The 21527-nt window shown below is 40.2% G+C and overlaps 1 protein-coding gene across 4 annotated transcripts in view; it reads left to right on the top strand.

Annotated features, from left to right (window-relative positions):
- Positions 1 to 21527, top strand: part of RUNX2 (RUNX family transcription factor 2) — a 129242-nt gene that overhangs the window by 101782 nt on the left and 5933 nt on the right. The window contains exon 6 of one of the 4 annotated variants that reach the window (XM_076003314.1): positions 1 to 21527. This exon is cut by the window's left edge and continues 8087 nt beyond it. The exons of the other annotated variants lie outside the window; for them this stretch is intronic. The gene's annotated coding sequence lies outside the window, so the exon portion shown is untranslated. 4 annotated transcript variants of the gene reach the window in all.

The raw sequence follows: 21527 nt of genomic DNA, 5'->3' as shown, positions 1-21527 counted from the left end.
AAATATTTGGGGTATACCTAAAATGTGCTTAGGCACACAAGGAATAGAAAGAAACAGAAGACATAGTCTCTGCCTTCAGGAGGCCTTCAATCTCATTTGGGAGACAACAGAAAGCAAATATGATACAGTTGCACTATGATAGCAGCCCATGTAGATGCCAAAATCTGCAAAGAATGCTCAGGATTTTAGGGAAAGGAGATCTCTTTTGCCCTTCTGCTCTATTAATTCACATGCATAACCAGCTTAAAGCCATCTCCTTTAGGAAACTAAAAAACAAATCATTTTCATTTTGTTCAGATTATACTTTTACTCTGAAATGCTACAACAATCACATTTTCAACTTAAAAAATTACATATGTTGATATGTGTGGCTTCATAATATTTCTTAAGATGTGACAAGAATATATAAGATCTTGTCTTTTCCCAGCTATATTGAAATCTCCCCTAGACCAAAGGCCTGGCTTTCTAATCCTTTGCTATCTTTCCAGAAAGTTCCCACTGACCAAGGGCCTGGCCTTCTAATCCTTTTCTGTCTCTCTGTAACTCCCACTGTAATGCTCTACATTTATATGTCATGGAAAGTACTTGAATTTATCAGGAATGTTTACTCAATAGTTAGTGCTGCATGCTTTCGGGTTACTTAATCTATGACTGCCATTAGAAATTGGTTAATGTAGAAGTACAGTTCTATAGGAGACTAATGACAATTGCTATTTACCTTAATTTCATATTTCATATGTACAGATATGGTCCCACGTTTTATATTATGGAAGTTGCCAGCATCTCTAATAAAATAAAACAACACTGTTAACTCTGTGCTTTAGCATATACATGCCCATATGCATGTATTTACCTACTCACTACATTTAGAATTAATATATATTTAAATATTCTTGACAGGTCTGTTATTTGTGATATTAATAAATATCAGCCAAGGTAATACTTTTTTCAAGAAAAATAGGACCACAAAAATTTCTGTCTTAATATTACTTGGTTACTTAATTGAGCATTGATTTATCAGGAAATAGTAATTGATCACTGCTGGTAGAAAAGAGAGAAACTATGATTATTTTTAAATTAACTCTTAGATTTGGTAATATGCAAGAATAGTTATAAGGGGAACCTTTAAAAAGATGTAACTAAATAAGAAGATTTTTTTTTTTTTTTTTTTTTTTTTTTTTGAGACAGAGTCTCGCTTTGTTGCCCAGGCTAGAGTGAGTGCCATGGCATCAGCCTAGCTCACAGCAACCTCAAACTCCTGGGCTCAAGCAATCCTCCTGCCTCAGCCTCCCGAGTAGCTGGGACTACAGGCATGCGCCACCATGCCCGGCTAATTTTTTCTATATATATTAGTTGGCCAATTAATTTTTCTATTTATAGTAGAGACGGGGTCTCGCTCTTGCTCAGGCTGGTTTCGAACTCCTGACCTCGAGCAATCTGCCTGCCCTGGCCTCCCAGAGAGCTAGGATTACAGGCGTGAGCCACCGCGCCCGGCCAGAAGATTTTTTTAATAATAAAAATCCTATGTGGTAAAATACAAATGACAGCACTTGAATTTGAATTGTTCAAAGTCGTTTGTGGACAACAGTTTATTTAGAACAGTTCAAAGTCATTTTCAGACTTCTTTTTTGTTTGTTTTCATGAAAAGCAAACAAGAAGGCATATATTATTAAATTGGGTTGATTTAAGTAACTCGTTCTGAGTCAAATCTAGGACCCCATTTGATTAGACTGTCTAAATTTTTTTATGTGACTCAAGAAATTAATGAATTTCAAATCCATGAAAGTCATGTAAATAAAAATAAAACAGTGCTCAGGCAACATCGTTCCTAAATATCTCAAAGGATTTCTTAAGCAGGAAGGTGTCATATTTTTTCCAGAAAGACTGTGACCTCAAGTGACCAACTCAGAAATACAGCCAAGCATAGTGGACTATAATAAGACCAGTGTTTTTGTATCTAACGTTTATCGCTCTTTCTCCATCCAAAATGGTAACCATTCCAGCTCCCTGTGGTAATTAGTAATGATGCTATAGTTAATGGAATAACAATAACAAATATAATGATGCTTATAAACACACTCCAACCTGTGCCAAGGAGGGCAGTGATTCATGATAAATCAATAATAAACCCATGGATGTGGTCACAATAAATCTGTACATGATTAAGATAAACTTTTTCTAAATAAAAACTACAAAGGAACTAAAAACAGGCTCAGAAAAGAGGGAAAAGTCTGATAATAGTATCATGATAGTCATCATTAAAGAAAACAAACCTGTAAGCTCCCAAACTACACCTTAGGAAAACAATACATTCTCAGTGTGGCTTAAAGATATGGTGGAGAATTAACCTAAAAGATGACAAAAAGGAAAGAGTTTGACCCTCTGGGTGGCTGACAGAGAAAGTTAAAGTTGTACTCTGACCTTAGAAGTTGGCAGGTGTCACAGGTACCCTTTGAAGGGTTAATAAAACTTCAAATAACTGCTTTAATCCAGCAAATGGTTGAAACTTTTGATGTGGGACATGGATCCCAGAGGAGGATTGAATTCAACACTGAGAAAATAGCAGTTGCTCAGTGAAATCGTGTTGAATTGATTTGGTTTCTCAGGAAAATATTTCTTCCATGGCCCTGGCATGTAGAACAGGGATTAAACACTCATAGCATTGTTGGTAGTGTGTGGGGGATAGCACTTGGCTGGGAATTGAGGAACCTCTCCTTTAATTTTGGACGTGCCTCGGAGTTCTTGAGCAGGTCACTTACCTTCTATAGGTCTTAGTTTCCTCATGTCTGAGCTGAATTAATTAGGCTTGCTGTTTTCCAAAGTACATCATAAAGCTTTGGATATCTGTGATTCTAAATTAAGGCCTCAAAGGGTAGGTTTTGTACAGAAAAGATTTAGTCATCAATAATAACAATAAAGGCTAGGATTGTATTTGATTGAAAAAACAATACATTAACAGGAACAACTACTATAAATGACAGGAAAAGTTTTGTTTTGTACTTTAGTTGATTCTGATGTGAAGCAACCTAAGGTCAGGTTAATTAATGCCAAAAACTAACTATACATTCAGATCTTGACACCTGACCACAGTTGAACTTCCATTTAAGGTGAAGCCTCATATATGTGCGTTATGAGTCAGAATCCACAGACAGATTTTGAAACTCCAGATTTAATTTAGAACTAAGGAAGTTTATTTTATTGACATCTTCTATACCCTTGCATGGTTTTATGTAATTTATCTGTTAATCCTCTTTACCTGAGAATGGCTATAATGAAGTACAATTTATCTTACTGGAGAAATGAGAATTTTATAAGTTAAGAGTTACTAACACACACACGCACACACACACACACACACACGCGCACAAAACAGGTGAATTCTGTTAATAATAGAATAAATGTAATCAGAGGACCAGGCTTTCTATATTAAAGAAATTAGATACATTTAGAGAAAATATGATTTGAATTATGACAGCATTCTTTTAGTGAAACATTGCTGTCATTGTGTTTTATGACCACATGATAAAAATATTTATTAATACAAGTTATTACTACCTTTCAGTTCACTCTTTTCTTGAGCACTGTTCTACCCACTGGAGATAAACCAATGAACAAGACAGAAAGCTCATGGCCTTTTTCTGCTGGCATATGGCACAGTGATTGAGCACTCAGTCTTTGGAGTCAGGCTCTCTGGGTTTAAATCCAGGCTTCTTCACTCACTAACTGTGTGATCTTGGGGAGGTTTACTCAGCTCATTCGGACCTCAATTTCTTCATCAGTAAAATGGGCATATATAATAATAATAAACACCTGCCTCAATAGGTTGTTATGAGGACTAGAGGATAGTTAATATGTATAAAGCTCTTAGAATAATGCCTGGCACTTAATAAATGTTAGCTTTTACTACAGAAGGGTGAGCAGTTGAGAATGCGAAAATATTATCTAGGGATATGTGCTATGGAAAAACTAAAATAGAGTGATGCAATGAGGGGTCAATATTTAATCTGAGATCTGAATAGCAAGGAGTTATCCCTGTGAAGATCAGGAGGAAGGGAGGGCATTCTAGGCAACGGGAAAGCTGTCATACAGGACAAGGGCCTGGTGGCAGAAAGATTTTGTGGGATGTTTGAAGAAGAATACCCAGTGGCTGGCGTGTGTAGATGACATCGATTTAGATGGGCTGGGTCAGAGATACGCAGGGCCTCGACAGGTCAGGACCAGAGGTTTGGATTTGCTATTATTATATGTCGTAGTAAGCCACTGGCTGGGTTTGAGCAGAGTCATGATATAAACTGATTTCTATTTTCAAAGGATCACTCTGGCTATTGGGTAAAGAATTGTAGGAGGTGAGGGAGGAGGCGAGGAATGTGGTTGGGAGGCTGTGGCTATCGCCCTGGTGAGACGATGGTGGCTTGGGCTTGCTTGGAAGCGGCAGGGATGGAGACACTCTGGATTGGAGGAGGAGAGAGTGTTTTGCCTGTATCATCGACATGCTTCAGGAATGCTTCCTCCCAATTGTTAGTTACTTTAAAAGGAATAATATTGCATCTTATAAAATTGTAATTAATGTTTCGACACTATTCATACATCTCCAAGTGAAGTGGCAATTCAGGAATTATTTGAGTTACTAAGTGAATACAGAACAACCACCAACCTGGAAATTTCAGTGCCTCTTCCGTGGCACTGTGAAAATCCAGAATTCAGTGCAGTGAAGTTCAAGGGCGAGATGAATTTTGGGAACTGAAATGGCGTTGTGTGTTCTCCTCATCCTCTTAAAGAATGTGCTTTCGTGTCTTCCATGGCCTTTCTACACACCAATTCCTTTTACTGCTTTTAAGATGGGCTGAAAACGAAAGCCATCATGTAGGTGTGACCAGGCTGGCTGGGCAGGTGCTCGTTAGATGACATACTGGAGAGTGTGTGGCAACAACTGGGGATTGACAAGACCCTGGGTGGGTGGCCAGAGGTCACTTCAGGCTTGCAAGCGAATACCCTGCAACTGAGAAAAGTAAAGCTGGGTGGGACACCAGCACTTGTCCTCCCTGTTGGAGTCAACACCCAGCACAGCTTCTTCACATAGGACTGAGAAATTGGAGTCTATCTTAAATAGAAAGGAATTTGAATTGATAAGGGATGAGGAATTTGTTCTAAGCAGAATCTCATAATCACAAGCCAAGGTTAAAGGAGAAAGCTTTAATAGGTAAGCCCACTGCATAATAGTTGGAGTAAGCGATCACTCTCTTCTCAGATCCTTACACTGTGCCCTAAAAGGAGATTCTTCCTCATGAAACATTCAATTTGGGGCTCTAGAAATTAGCTTCAAGATCTTACGCAGATATGAGCAGTTTTTCTTACATTTCCTGTTTGAAAAGTAACAGAATTCCTGCTCTCCGTGGACCCAAGCTTCCTCTTCTTCCTGGAATTTTGAAGTGCAGAGATGCATGTACTGAAAACCATTAGAACTATTTGTTAGTTAGTTTTAAAGGAAAGAAGGAAAGCCATAAAATCAGGGCCTGGAGAGCACACTTCCCAGTGACCTAACCTACTTAAAATGTACTTGATGGATTTATTTTGAGTTTGGGAAACTCAACTCAAAGGAAGATACAATTCGAAGGACGTCAGCATAGGGGATCCAGAATAATTCTAAGAGCTTTGACAACTGTGGGCTTTGGATGATAGGTTGTATGTTTCTTTGGCTGTCAAATCTAGAGTTTTTTTTTTTTTTTTTTCTGGGACAGAGTCTCTCTCTGTCACCCTGGGTAGAGTGCAGTGTTGTCATTGTAACTCACTCTACAACTACAACCTCAAACTACTGGGGTCAAGCGATCCTCCTGACTCAGCCTCTCAGAGTGCTAGGATTATAGGCTTGAGCCACCTAACCTTTCTCCCTGGCTTTTTCATTTAGAAGAGTACAGTAAAAGTTATTAGAAGCCAAAAAATTCAATATGAATTTTCTCACTAGAGTGAGAAACAACAGGTAAGGAGCCACTGGAAAAAGTCACCTTTAAAAGGAATAAAATGTAAAGACAGAGAACTCCATTGGAAAGACGGGTGTTTTCTCCCAGGAGCCAAGAGGTCTGAATCCTGACAGTACGGATGTGTGTAATGAATTCCCCTCTTCTTCAGATGAGGGGCAGGACTTGTGTATACTCGAGGGCCCGTCAGGATTGAGGCTTTTTGGTGCTGATCTACTTTTCACTTCGACACTACAGCATAATGTTGAAAATCACTGCACAAGTGGGTAAGGAGAGAGGTAACTAGACATATGCTTAAGGACCTTAAAACTAGAAAACTGGAGATGTGGTTGTCTTTTAGCCCATTTGCAGACTTTGCAGGCTAGGATTTGAAGTGTCAGCTTCAGACTTGCCAAGCCACAGCTCCTGCAGATGGCTGTGTTACATCTCCCCTCTCTTCCTTGCCATGTTGCCTCGTACCTAAAAGAGAAAAACTATTTCAGCAAAGGAACTCCCCCTCCCCAGGGGTCTTCCTACTAACATTTGAATGAACTTAGAGTTAAAAGTTTGAAAACAATCTTTCTAAATGTTTATAAAAATCAAATAAGCAGCACTACTTTAGGTTATATAAAAGGCGAATTGGAGCCATTTATGTTGAGATAAAACCCTTCGGTTATACAGAAATGTGGCAAGTAAGCTCTAACTACATACAACAAACAGGTTAGCATTAAGGGAAAGAGAGAAAGAATAAAGAGATTGGTACAAGTACAGTCTGTTGAGTTAGGATCGTTGGATTCCCCACAGCATCAGACAGCAAATGAAGAGGCCCATAGCCTAGTGCAGTTAGATGCAAAGTGTCTGGCAGCCTCTCTCAAGCTGTTGTCTCCAGAGGGTGTTGGCCTAAAGGCCTGGTCAGCCAAGAGAGGTGGACACTCGGCCAGGTGCAAAGGAACAAGTATAGAAAAAGTGAGGACTCTACCAGGAAGGAAGAGGCCTCTTTGGGGGGAGGGAGTGGACTGGAACTCTGCTACTGATCTAATTTAGGGACTCTAGAGAGTGAGGAAATTAAAAAGACCCAGGACACTCAGGCCATTTGTAATAGTAGCTTTTTGGATGGCAGAAATTATTTAAAGCTTAGGGGTAAAGAACACCATGTTAGAACCTAAGATAAATTAAGAACAGAGGAAAAGGGGAATTATATAGGAAATAAGTCCAAAGGTGACAGTAAAAATAAATGCATAGTAAAACTTAATATTAATAATATTTAGATAGTGCTTTAAATATATAGAAAACACTCTTACAGTCATTATCTTATTTAATTATCACAACAAATCACTGGAGTATCAGTATTATTATACCCTGTATTTTGCCAGTAGGAACATAGGGCTCAGGCCCATTTGGAGACTTGTCCAGGATCACATAGTAAAAGAGAAGGAGAATAAAAACTCAACTCCAAGTCTTTTGGCACCAAACAATGTGCTTTTCCAACTACTATGCTTTGTCATAGAAGTCTCTGTATCAGAACCACATTTTGCTATGGAAGCCTTTGGGTGTCATTCCAAGAGGGATTACTATAGCACTGGTCATTCCAGTCCACACCTGGATAGCAATCCTTACTAAGTGTAGTCAACATGCTTGGTACAGATCAGAGGATCTAAACAAAGTAAAACTCACCCAATTCCTAACTAGAAATAACAGTGGAAATAATTTCCTTCCCAATTTTGAAAACATAAATTTTACTCTAGAGGTTAAAAATGTACATATTAGTGAGAGCTTACAACCTCAAAGTATATGTTTTTATATGTGAGGCAAGGAAACTTAAAGCAACTTAAATTATGCACAACAATATATCCTACCCTGTAAGAGTTGGAAAGGTTGATATAAAAATTATTTAACTTTAAATAATTTAGATCAAAACAATTTGCTTAAAAAGAATCTAGAACAAAAAAGAAAGAGAAATAACTCACATCATATCTTCCATTGAATATGTGAGCATAAAGTTAGTTTTAACCTCCTTTACTGCTAAATCTAATGATGAAGGACTTAGTTTTTGGTTTTTCTGCCTGGGCTAGAGTGCTGTGCCGTCAGCCTAGCTCACAGCAACCTCAAACTCCTAGGTTCAAGTGATCCTTCTGCCTCAGCCTCCTGAGTAGCTGGGATTATAGGCATGCACCACTATACCTGGCTACCTTTTCTATTTTTGGTAGAGATGAGGTCTCACTCTTGCTCAGGCTGGTCTCTAACTCCTGAGCTCAAGTGATCCTACCGCCTTGGCCTCCCAGAGTGCTAGAATTACAGGCATGAGCCACTGGGCCAGCCTGAAATACTTTTTTAAAAAAACCAATAGTGTTCCCATTTTCTTTTGGCCTGTGTTGCAAACTGTTATTAACAATTATATATTTTTTATTTTGTGGGAAAAGATTCTAAATTTTTGACTTGACATTTTGTACTTAGAAAAACCTGGATATCTTTTACACCTTGGATTTATAACTTTATTACCTCATTTTGAAAAATAATACTGTGTTTTTTTTTTTTTTAATGAATGGGGACCTTTCTTTACAGGAACAGTCTCGTAGGTAGGATTTTTGAAGGTATTTTTGGAATTCTCAGGGTTGTCTAATATGTAACAGAATCAGAATTTTAGAGCTGGAAAACCCATGGAGATGACTTAATCAAATTCTTACATTTTACCTGTGAGGAATTTGTAGGTCAGGGAGGGGAAAGGCAGGTAGGTAGGGGCAGTTCTGTGACAAGAACCCACATCTCCAATATCTAGTTCAGTGCTCCAGAGTTATTTTCTCCTGCTGCCTTTCTCATAGACTGCTGATATATTTTTTTTTAATTGCCATACATGGCTCTTATGATCTGAAGAAGGAAATAACTAACAGCAAATTATCTCCCTCCTCCTCCTTTGTTCCTTTCCTCTTTTCACCCTAAAATTAAGTTTTTATGAAGAGATTGAGTAGATTTGGCCCTGCGTCTGTGACAGCACCCTCTCTCTTGACCAGTCACCAGCTGTTTTGGTCCACATCTGGAATGGACTCAGTGGACATTATTCACAGGCTGAGAAAAACAGAACTTGGATTTTGTCCTTGGCAGGCAGAGAACTTCCACTGTTTGAGGATCTACTACTGGACTACTGTATGTTTGTCTCACATACCACAGTGAACTGAGCAGACCAGGCCCTTTTTCTTTTTTTCTTTTTTTTTTTTTTTGTCAACAAAACAAGTAGCTCCTCTCAGACACCTTAATACATAATTAGGTGTGTCTGTTTACACTTGGGAGACAGAGGGCTACATGTCCCAGAGAAATCCAAGGAGTCTGGGAGCAGCCACAAGCAGATGTTGAAAATGTCCATTTGTGGTGAGTTTATTACTATAGTGCCAGGAGTGAGCATTGAAGATGAAACTCCTCTCAAGGGGTGGGTGTGCATGTTGAGAGGAGAATGTTATCGAGCACAGTAGAAAGTGAAAGGAGGTCCCCCCCTTTTTTTTATTTGCTCTAGTATTTGTTTATCTTCTACAACAAGGAAAATCTCACTATTTGGCTTTGGCTGTTTGAAGGCTTTTGCCAAATGCTTAACAATCTGTAGGGTTTGATTTCTCTCAAAAAAAAACCACTTTGAGAACAAGGCTCTATGTAACTAAGATGTGTTTGTTTTTGTTTAAATCACTCAGAAGAGAAATCATCTCTTGTCCATTGTTAAAAGAGAGGTTTCAATCAAAGGAAAATTCTACATATTCTAAAATATACAAACAGCTCTTTGAAATTGATGCCAAATCAAACTCTAAAAGGGACGTTTTTCTTGCAGAAGTTTTGAGTTAATTCTGTGTGCAGGGCTTGAGTGGAAAAACTCTGAGACTGTCAGAGGGACGAGTTACTACAACACTGCGTTTGGATTCAGAAGTTACATAAGGAGCATTGTCTCAGGATAGTATGAAGATTCTTGGACATGGTTTGAGGCTAAATCCTAGCAACAAAGAAAAGAGATTCTTTTCAAAGTAAGTCAGTTTTTTTGTTAAATAAAAGGTAGAAGTCTGGTTTCTGATGTCATTGGATATAAACATCCAATGTGAGAAGACATACCAGTCATGGCTTTAGAAAATAAATGAAGTGAAATGTCTCCTATTTTTAAAGAAATACCGTCCTTTCCCCTATCAAGACTTCTGTTTGGATGAAAAGCAGTAGATGCTAGTGATGCAAGTCTAGTGGGGGAAAAGGGACACAAATTAGGAAACCCAACAGTTTCATTTCAGCTCTGCCACTAATTAGCTGCATCCTTGAGCTAGCGAGATCTCTCTTTGACGAAGTTTCGTCATCAGTTGGTACTTATCATGCCGGCCTCACAGGCTTTTTGTGCAAGTAAAACCAAATGTGTATAAAAACAGAGAAAACTTAAAAGGCAAAATTGGAGATGTTATCTCTTCATTTAATTATTATTTTTGAGAGTCAGGTTGATATGGGACCTGATAGTTTCCTGGGACTGAAAAAGTCACAGACAGTTTTTATTCATAGGATAAAGGGAGCAAGCCAGGGAACAGGTTAGAACAAGAGATGCAAAACTGGTAGCCAGAGCAGGGTTGTGGGTCTGGAACTAACTTGCACCCTTTGGGTTTAGGTAAACACAGGTGTAGTAGGTCAGGAAAGGCAGCTGGTTGAAGATGTACAGGCAGAAGTCAGAAGGCACACATAAACTGCAATTAGAGACAAGGTTTTAGGCCAAATCTGGTATTGCCATCATTTTTTTTTTTTCTTCACACACATTTAAATACTTTTTGTCTGTAACCAAGAGGAGCTACAGCACATTTAAAGATAAGTAGGACAGAGTTCCCATTCTTACGGAATTTAAAGGCTAGTAGGGATGACAAGGTGATTGTTGCTCACTCTGCACACCTGTAAGAGACACACAGATGAAGCACAAAGTAAATGCAGAGGAAGGAGAGGTTATTATGGGCTAAACCGAGAACATGCTAAGAAGCTTGTGACGCACAAGGGGATTGTGAGGTGCATTTTAAAGGCTGCTTAGAATTTCAGGAGACTGAGACAGGGTGGAAGGGGTGGTGGTGGGGATACTAAGGGCCAAAGGAATAATGTAAAGCAAGGCAGGAATGTGGGGAAATGCAGAGTAGTACAGAAAGTGCAAAAGGGTCCGGTTTGACTGGATTGTAGAGTTCATGAGAGTAGGAGAGACAAGACTGGAAAGGTAAGTTGGGACAAGACTATTGCTCCTGCATATGTTTGTGTGCGCCTGATACAGAGATCTAGAAATACACACATACCTGAGCAACAGAGCATGACATGGAGTCACAGAACAAGTAGGCAGGCATGAACAAGGAAATCCCAAGGAACCAGAAAGTCGAACAAGACAAGGATTCAGGAACCCAGATAAACCACCTGAGCAGAAGATACAACACACAAACAAAAGTGGATCTCAATTATAAGGCAAGTTTCTGTCACAACCAGGACCCCTTATATATTTTCTCCTGGGACAGGAACCAGTCTCAGGGCCTGATCAACCCAGGCCTACACTGGGGAGCAGGTAAGTGGATGCATCTGACTGTAGAAGGGGAGAGGGCAAAAATAAGAATAGGTCCTAGCAGGATACAGTTTGAGGCTTAAGGTCTGGTCTTTGATCCTAGATTAATATGGATTGTGTGAGACCTGGGATAACTTTATCTCTTTGAGCTGATTTATAGAGACTGAACAGTACTTTGGCAGTCTGATTCAAGTTCTTGGTCTAGGGGCATTAGGCAGTTTGAGCCATGCTTTAAGGTTAGAGTGGCCTCAGGGCTGTTGGACCACACCTGGGCACCAAGCCTTTTGAGGTCCATTTGGGTAGATTGTATTTTAAAGAATTATGCCCCAAGCTTGTCAGGTTTTGTGTGATTCTGCCTTGAAAACAGCTGCTGCCTGGAGCCAACTGTCCCTTTACCTAGGTCTCTCTCCCGAATCAGCACTGGACTTAGATATAGGGACAGTTTTAGGCCAGGTTGGCTTTAGATTTAGAGGACAAGATCTATTCCTACTTTAGGAAGCAGAGAATTCAAACTGTCTGATCACACGGTGTTTAGGTTGAGGAGGTGGCAGAATGTGGCCTCTGTGGTGACCATTTGCTTTCCTAGCCCTTTTCTCCTACCTCAGAAAGCATCTCTCTTCTCAGTCATGGTTTTTTTTTTTTTTTTTAACAGAAGAGTTGGGTTGGACCTGGAGCAGGGTATGTGGGGTTAATCAGCAGTTGGGGGATTCTGATTCTCAATTCATGCAAATATTTTCTAGCTTGGACACGATATTTTCAGTTTCCTTCTTCTCTGGCTCTACTAGTTCAAACAGTACTGGTAAGAAGGAATGCCCTTTTGAGGTGGAGATGTTTGGTATTTGCCATGTACTGTTACCAATTCATACTTACTAGAGTCTTGTCCAGTGAGGTAAGCTAAGGAATATAAAACATGATTTGCTCAGATCATTCAGAACATCAGTGGTACAATATCAGAATCCTGGGGCTGGGTTAAGCATGGCAGATAAGCGGCCACACATCAGCCTCCCTTTCCACTCGGCCGTCTCCATCCCCGCGGCTGTCATTGGTAATTGATCAGAACCCTTTCCATCCTCCTCCTCCAGGTAGCCATGGCCAGTCTCCCAGAATTCACATGAAAATTTTCTGAATCCCTGCACCCTAGAAGAGACAGTGGCTGCAGGGCTCCACAGTTCTGGGCCCAGGTCCTGGGCCACCATGTACTGGTCTGTAACCTTGAGGACATCACTTAATTTTTTTTTTTTTTGAGCTTAAGTTTTACCAACTATAAAGTGAGGTCAGTGATGTTGTCTGCTTCACAGAGGGTCTAATGACATAATGCACATACTGTGTTTCCCCGAAAATAAGACAGGGTCTTATATTTATTTTTCCTCAAGAAGACACCCTAGGGCTTATTTTCAGGGGATGTATTATTTTTTTAAAGTATGGTACAACAATCTACATTTATTCAAATATAGTTAAGTCATCTTCTTCTGGAACATCATCATAACTCTCCAAAGCCTGAATTCCATCCTGAATTTCTTGCGACTCTATTTCCTTTAGAATCATTGGCCCCAATCTCTCATGTCAAGCAATAGAGCTCTCATGGGGCAGATGAGAAGGGCTGCTCGTCTTCTTTATAGCTCCGCAAGGAAATGCATGGGTTGTGCAGATGGGCTGCGTAGCCACGCCCATCACTAGGTCTTATATTCAGGGTAGGGCTTATATTGCGCAAAAGCTTAGAAATCCTGCTAGGGTTTATTTTATGGGTAGGTCTTATTTTTGGGGAAACACAGTAGATGTGCTTCAGTGGAGTAAAGCTCCTCTAAAGATCTGAGCTATGGCATCTCAGTTGTTTGGTTAGCCACTTTCCATCTTAAGTTTTTGCTAACACCATGGGATACTGTGACTATTAAATCACTTCTGCAGGGGTCCCCAACTATGGTGAGTCGCAAAAGTATTTCATCATATGTTACAATGTAATAATAATAAAGTGCACAATAAATGTAATGTGCTTGAATCATCCTGAAACCATCCCCACCTTCCCCAGTCCATGGAAAAATTGTCTTCCATGAAAACGGTCCCTGGTGCCAAAAGAGTTGGGGACTGCTGATAGGACTTACATAGTTGGGGAAAAGCAAGGACTGGTCTGTTAAGCAATAGACACTTCTGGTTCCTAGCCCATCATCAAACAGCTTTGAGACAGAGCATTCCTACACAAGGGGTTTAGCTTGTTGCTACCAAGCCAGAAAGATGCTACTAAGATTCTTCCGCTGAAGCACCCTAAAGGGCAGAGGAACTCTAGGACTTTCTTCCCTACTCCTACTCTCCCCATTCTGTTGACATAACACAAAACAACCCCAACCCCCTAAGGAGAATATTTTCAAGTCTCCTGTTTTATCTGAAAATTCATGTGAATTATATTCCAGAATATGCCTGTTTTGTTTTAATATAAAATGTTTTAACTTACTAATATCAGTTAAATGTCCCTCTTTAAAAACCCTCCCCCATTAGTCCCCTTCTTGTATTTCATGCCTTCCTATCAGCTAGGCTTTGGTGTTTAATATATAACATCTCAACCAGTTCATAAATTTCTGCTTTTAATATAGTCCAAGTTACCACTAGCACAGCCCACAGGAAAATACCAGGCTGTCCCCTCTGAATTCAGCCCTTTTTGAAAGATTTACTTAGGAACAATTTATCATTTAGTTGCAATTTTTTAAAATAATCTTAATTGACCACATATGTTATCAAATAAGAGCTGGTCTTGCAGCCTCTGCCTGGTTCCCCGTCGCCCCGCCTCCGCACGCCTCCTCACATGCGCATGCGCACTACCCACTACCGTCTGCTGGGATGTCAGAAAAGTAATTATGTGGCTCTGAAGGCAGATACCATCCCAGGAAAACCTCCCCCTGATTTAAGATAAGATTGCCTTATATGCAAGCTGTTATTTTTAGGAGGGAAAGGCTATCGCGTTTAAGCCTCTTTCCCTGGTTTTCCAAGTTCCTCCTCTTAATTGTGACTCCATGTTTTGGTAGCCATAAGTCATTAGTGGTTTTTAATTTTTCTGAAACTGAAATAAGGTCTGAAAGGGTGGATTTGTCCCTTTTTTCCTCCTTTTTTCCTTTTTTATTTTTTTCCTGGCTAATCGGAGGAACGCAACCACATCTGAAGCCACTTGGCTCATTATGAATTTCATGGAAACTGATTCTCTGAAAGTGTTTCCATATGTGTGTTCCCAATATATCCCATCCTCTCTAAATGGGAGCACAGACGTGTGCATGGGCTGGAAATGGCTTCAGGATGTGACAGAGCAGTCATATGACCGCCACGGCACCGTGGGTGGCCTCTTCTGAAAGACACGGTGTCCTGGGTGCTGGCCTCCTTCCTGCAGCAGATCTGGTTTCAAAGACTATCCACCCTTCCTAGGATTTAAAAAGTTCCTAATCAAGGCCTAGCAAGAAGATCTCTCTTTTTTTTTTTTTCCTCCCTTTTCTCTCCCCCTCCTTTGGCTTCTTCCTTCCCTCTTACTCTTCCTCCCTATATGCATACACATACACTTGAACATCTTCTGCCTGCCTCTTTTCCCTTTACAAAAAGGAAATATATTATTCCACCAATATCCTCATAATATGGGGGGGGGGGAGGGTTTAAGGAATGGTTGAAGTTTCTGAAAATTGCCAGGTTTTTTTCCTTTCTTTTTTTCCTTCAGCATAGCATACTCTCTCAGTCTTAGAATCAGCTCGTCTTTCAGAATTTGTGAGCATGCAGTGGAAAAGTACAATTCATTACAACACGGAAAACAAATATTTATACTGGATAGTTGAGGCACTTTTCTGCTCTTTTGCAAAACTGTGGAGTTTGCTAGTCATTTCATTATCTTAAAAGAAATTGATTTCACATTCTTATTTTGCTGGTTTCTTCTCCATCAGCATGATCCATTTCATGTTTCCCACATATGATGTATTTTCCTAATTATTATCTAAAGAGTAAAAGTAAAACTAATTTGCTGACAGACAAATTTGATTATTTTTTAGTGGGGAGAAATTCAGGGAAATTTAGAAAATTGATCCCTTAGAACCTGAGTGTGGAAATGCAAAGTAATATTTTGCACGTGGTCTAAACTTGATTTTTGGATAGCATATATACATATATATATATAGCATTTTTATACCATTATAAGTGCTATATATATAGCATTTTTATAGCAAATATATAGCATTTTTGCTTCTGTCATGTTGCCTGCTTGAGACTATGCTACTAATACATGTGTTTATGTATTACTAGCATGTTTCCCGCTTGATACTATGCTAGTTGTACATTTGTTTAGGAAAGTTTTTTAAAGCATCCATCTTTTCTCAGCACCATACTATGCATTAGCCAGGATCTAAAAGAAGGATATGTGATTCTTACCATTAATTTGCTTTCTCTTTAGTTGGAAAGTGAAAATACTTACCTAAAACCAATGGTAATACTTTAGAATGCATGTGGTGGTAAGATTTATATATGTGACTGTCCAAGGCTTGTATGGTAAAGAAAAGATTATGATAAAAATGTGTATACCCAGGAAGTCCTTGTGTGGTATTGAGCTGTGAAGACGGTGCTCACTTACCTTGCTCAGGCAGAGAAAGGGAAGCCGTGGACACTGGAGAGAGCATGAGCAAAGACCCCAGAAGGGTCCTAAGTATATGTCACTCTATGAGGAAGAAGGTCCACACTGAGGAGCAGTGGGACATGACCTTGGAAAAGGAGGGCAAAGGACTCTCTAAGTATGTCCACAGCCTCCTTATTTTTCACTCCTTCACTGCAGAGCTGCTCAGCATGCCTTGTGAAAGGTGGCTGAACTATACTTGGTTAAGTGGTGACACACTCTGGTCTTAAGGCTCTGCCGCCTGTGTGGCTTGGAAAGGTAGTGTGTGTGTGTGTGTTCGTAGAATGCAGGTCTCAGGAAGCGCAAGGCAGATAGATCCTCTACATTTTTCCACTGGCATGCTCTGCCACGGCAGCAGAGGCAGAGCCGAACATTGGAGTCTTGTGCTGCTGCTGGGAGCTACCCCATCTGCAGGCTTCCGTGTCTTCATCTGTGAAAGTCACCCATGATTCTTGGTGACTCTGACATACTGCTTCTATATACTAGTGTAGAAATTCATACAGGATATCTGCAAGTTTCGCCCTCTGTTGACTTTAAACAACTCACTCAGAATAAAGGCCATGATGTTAGTGGCGGGTGATTAACCCTGGATCCTGATCCAGGGTGAGTGGAGTAACCTTCCAGCAGGCCATGGCCCTCTGGAGGGCTGGCCTGGTCCCCTTTCCCCTTCATCTCGTCTCCCTGGGGCTCCCCAGTGTGGACCTATACACACAGATACCGGCTCTGAGGCAGGATGGGCACAGGGAATGGAGTGGGAATAACAGCGGTAGCAAACCAGAGGCATCCATTTACTAGTGGCAACTGCGGTTTGTGGGGCCCCTGTTTGCAGCGTGATGTAATTAACGATGCTTGGGAAGAGCTTTGAATGCTCTTTAAAGAGAGTTTTACAAGGTTTTATAGGTATGGAACGTATTTGGATTACATTTTAGGTTTGATGTCAGCATTGCTTAGTATCTGTTTTTTCCTTAATGTGTCAAAATGTATTAGCCTATTGTACAGAGTTCCTTTAGACTCATTTACTTATTCATTTATTCATCCAGCCGTACACTCAACATATTTTTTTCATTTTAACCTCTTACTGTGTGCTAGTTTCTGAGATGGATATGAGAGGTAAATAATTCCTTTACCATCCAAAGCTGGCTTTATCGTTGGAGAGAACAGACTCAAAAGCAGCTAATAATTCAATAAAGGAGTAAGCGTCCAAAAGAGGAATATAGAAAAATAAATGCTATTGGAACAGAAGTAGAATAGGAAATTTGATAATAAAGCAGTTAGGAAGGGGACAGCTAGAAGGCTGTAACAGGGGAAGAAGATTCTTGGTTGCCAGAGGTGAAGCAGCCCTGCGTAGACCTTGTGTATTAAATGTTCCAATAGAAGGAATGCTGGCAGGAGGTTAATAAAAAGGTCTTAGGCTTTATTTGAGATTTGTTGAAGCAATAACTCCTACCATTTAAAAGGCCCCAATGAAGCTTTGAAGTTAACACTTCGTTGCTGAGAATTATGATGGCTTTTCATTCTGTACGTTTATGCCCTCATGTAAAAAAGGTAGTAGGGTCGAGGGCTCTGAATATGCCAACATATGTTCAGTCCAGATTCAAGGCCCCTTTTCCATTTTCCTGCCCCAACTTGCCTCCTCAGCTGGGGTGTATAAAATCTGCTTAGAGGAGAAGATAACACAGGTACAGTGTTTCCCAGCTGACAGCCCCAAATGAAAAGTGTCCTGACTGTTATTCTTCTCAAACTCTGATTTCCTTTCATTCAAGAGATCGCCTTGCCCATTTTCAGTCAACTGTTATTTATTGAGGGCCTACCAAGTGAGAAAATGTATGTTAAAGTAAAGGCCTAGAAATGTCAAGTAGTAGCTGCTATTAAGCACTGAAGAGGAGACGGAGAAGTATTAGATCCCTGTCCTCAACAGCTCTCCAGGAGGGAGTCACGCATGCCCCAGTCTGAGTAGCATGAAAAAGCAGTGTGTGAGACATGTCCCAGGGAGGACTGCAGGCCCTGAGAATGAAAGCAGGTCGCAGATTCTCTTGTATTCCCTCCTCTTGATTTCACAACACTTTCCACTTCTTCTGGAGACCCAAGAAACCTGGTTGGGTAAAGAGAGGCTATTTTCTTTTCTCTCATAGACCTTGTGGGGGAGGTGCAAAAATGTTTTTACTTTTAACATTGACTTTATATGTATTTCAGCGTTGTGGACATTTTATAATGTATTCTTCCCTTATGTATAGTTGGCTGTTAAAAACCGCCGCTGCTGCTTTAATGAGCAAGGTTCTTGCAGCTCTCTCTGTGACAGCTACATTTGTTTGCAAGCTGTCTGGCCGTGGCTTGGGGCTGTAGACAGCAGCTTTGGAATGGAGTGCATCTGTAGGAAGCCAGGAGGTCCCAAGGGGATCAAACCCTTGACCTTGGTCTCATTCACATTTTCTTTTCTTTTTTTGTTTTTAAGACAAGAGTCTCGCTCTGTCGCCTGGGCTAGAGTGCTGTGGTGTCAGCCTAGCTCCCAGCAACCTCAAACTCCTGAGCTCAAGCGATCCTCCTGCCTCAGCCTCCTGAGTAGCTGGGACTACAGGCACTTGCCACCATGCTCGGCTAATTTTTGCTGTTTTTAGTAGAGACAGGGTCTCCAACTCCTGACCTCAAACGATCCTCCCATCTCGGCCTCCCAGAGAGCTAGGATTATAGAAGAGAGCCACCGCACCTGGCCCTCATTCACATTTTGCTCTGAGCAACTGAATTAATTGCCTGCTGTTTAGCAGATTAGATGAAAACAATGCCTAAAAGAGTTTGTAGTATCACAAAGATAGTAACTCTGATTGGGGCTACACTTAGGCACCTAAAGAATGTATTGAAATATTTTTATGTAGGCAAATAGACCTCTAAGATAGCAGGTGAGTATGCATACATACATTTATATACACACACATACATATAGATGGATAGATAGATGGAGATATCTGTGATCATGTTAACCAAATTCCTTAAGGGTAACTAATATTGCATATCTTTTGTTAGAAGTCAAAGAGGTTGATCTAGTGGTGGCTCTGCCTCTCAAGGTGTGTGATTTTGTGATGTGGAGTAAATGGCTTCCCTTCTCTGGATTTCATCTTTCCTATTTGTCAAACAGGCTTAGGTTAGAGTTATCTAAGCAGTAAATTGGGAGTTTAGACTTTTCAATCAGAGCACTCCCACTACCAGAAGGGGGTACTTGGATACTTTAGGGGACCTAGGGGCATAGCTTAAAGCTCCACAAGTACAGAATTTTGTTGAAGTTACTTTTTGTTTCTCTGTTGCATTCTCTTCCATATCATATTCATATTTACTATATAGTGTATTCTTTTGCCCAAGTTGACTAAAAACCCATCAGGAAGATAGAAGATAAACCATGTTTATCTTGGGCTTCCAGTAACTCCTGGCAGCCCTCCAGGCACCCCAAGTGTAGACACATGACATTTTGAAACTCTTAGAACCAGATAATCTAGTGTTGACTGTAGCACCCTCAACTTCCCAGCCACTTCCACTGTTCAGCAAAGCTTAATGTATTTTGTACATGGAAGAGATACATGGATAACAGCAAAAAGAATGGATACATGAAAGTTGTTCCTTGTTATTTTAAAAAGGTTCCCAAGCCACCCATGGCTTTATTTACCCGTTAGGTGTAGTCAAGCATTTTAACCTGGCTCTGGGGTTCTCCGAGGCCAGCAGGCATATATCACTGGGGCAGTTGTTGAGCTTTGGTTTTAATTTATAAAATTAGATCGGGGTAGTACTACTTTCAAAATTCTCTAGGCTTTAATCTTGTGGATCCTTTTAATAAGTCAAATTTACATTTTGTATACTTTAGTTAATGTAATCCTCAGTTCTTTTTTTTTTTTAAGTTTGTAGCTATAATGTGGCTAGTGAGACAAAGTATGAATACTTTAGCACACAATGTCAAAATAACCAAGAAAGAGGTCTAAAAGAAAACCTGAGTTCATGTACAAAACAGAGCTTAGAAGTATAGATACAACCCTATTCAATGAAAGAAAATTTAATTATATTATTTGCTTCTATAAAAATTATTATAAATAAATTTAAGATTAGGAAGGAGTTTATATTCTTTCTTTTTAAGCTTAGGATTCCTCTCACCTCTCTATTATAGATTATTACATAAGAGATCTCATACTATAGCAAATTATTACTATTTCTTCATACAGAACACATTGCAGTATGTTTCTGAAATATTTCTTGGTAACATAAAATGACTAAACAGATCCCAGAAAATTCTATGTTTTTTTTTTTAAATTATAAAGATTATCCTATAATCCCTTTAAATTCTACATTAGCTCTCTTTGTCAAGAAAGAGTTAATCCTCAAGACATTACAGACTCAAATGACTAGAAGTGATTGGTCAGAATACTGTAAACCTAGCGGAAATTTGTTGCATTGCTTTCTATAAACCACAACCAGAGCTCATTAATTGAAAAATGAATGTCAATTTGTGTTAGCTAACATCTATAAACCAGAAAGGTACAGCGATCCTGGCATGTGATGGGTAATAAAAACATCAGCAAAATGTATCAGGTAAAATCGAGACGAAGGTCGGGGGAGTGGTAAATTCAATACCATATTGGAGTTTACCGCCAGGGCCCCACATAAAGGATTTTAATGAGGCTTCTGCATCAAAATAAGTAAAACCATATGGAATTTTAATTATTACTACAGTGTATTTTAAGTACAAATACACACAAGAAGCATTTTTTACAGTAACATGTCTATTTGTGTGAGCTCTGTGCTTCTGTGGGGGGCAAACAATGACATTTTAACTGCAGCTTCTTTCCGATTTCCATCGGCCACGTTATTCTGGCTTTCCCCGTGTGAGCTCAGCATTGAACTTAATGCATACAGAAGTGACCTGCCTAGAGCTGTCAGCTCTGCCAGCTCAAGGTCGCCTGGATGCTCTGCAGTGCAAAGGCCGGCTGAGGGACATCTGTGGCTGCCATTTAGTGTCTGTACCGTACAAGACAGTGCAAAAGCATCGGGCAGGGGAGAGGTGACAGCTCCTCTGCTCTGTCATGATCACTGCTTGCACATTTTTAAACTTTCGAGCTTGTCAGAATTTCATTTTGGGGAGGGGTCAGGTAGAGGCAAGTTGAGGACAGAAAAATTTACGAAAAGCAGAGAGTGACTGCCTCCTGGGCTGTGTCAGTTTGGGTTTGTCATCTTGAAAGTGTTTGCTGCTGGCATTAGAGGCTGCTCGCTCACTGGCTTTCCACCCTCTGCTTTTGGGCCTGTGTAGGCTCTGGGAAAGTACTAATGAGGAACGGGAACCTCTCTGTCTACCCCTCCCCTAAGGCTCTTGCTTCTCCTTCTGTCTTGGAATTCGTGGTCATAGAACTTTAGAGCTGGAAGGGAACTTAGAGCTCAT

The sequence above is a fragment of the Microcebus murinus genome, chromosome 5, assembly GCF_040939455.1.
Source record: "Microcebus murinus isolate Inina chromosome 5, M.murinus_Inina_mat1.0, whole genome shotgun sequence".
Classification (NCBI taxonomy): domain Eukaryota; kingdom Metazoa; phylum Chordata; class Mammalia; order Primates; family Cheirogaleidae; genus Microcebus; species Microcebus murinus.
Note: the sequence above shows the minus strand (reverse complement) of the source record. Positions and strands in the feature narration are given on the sequence as shown.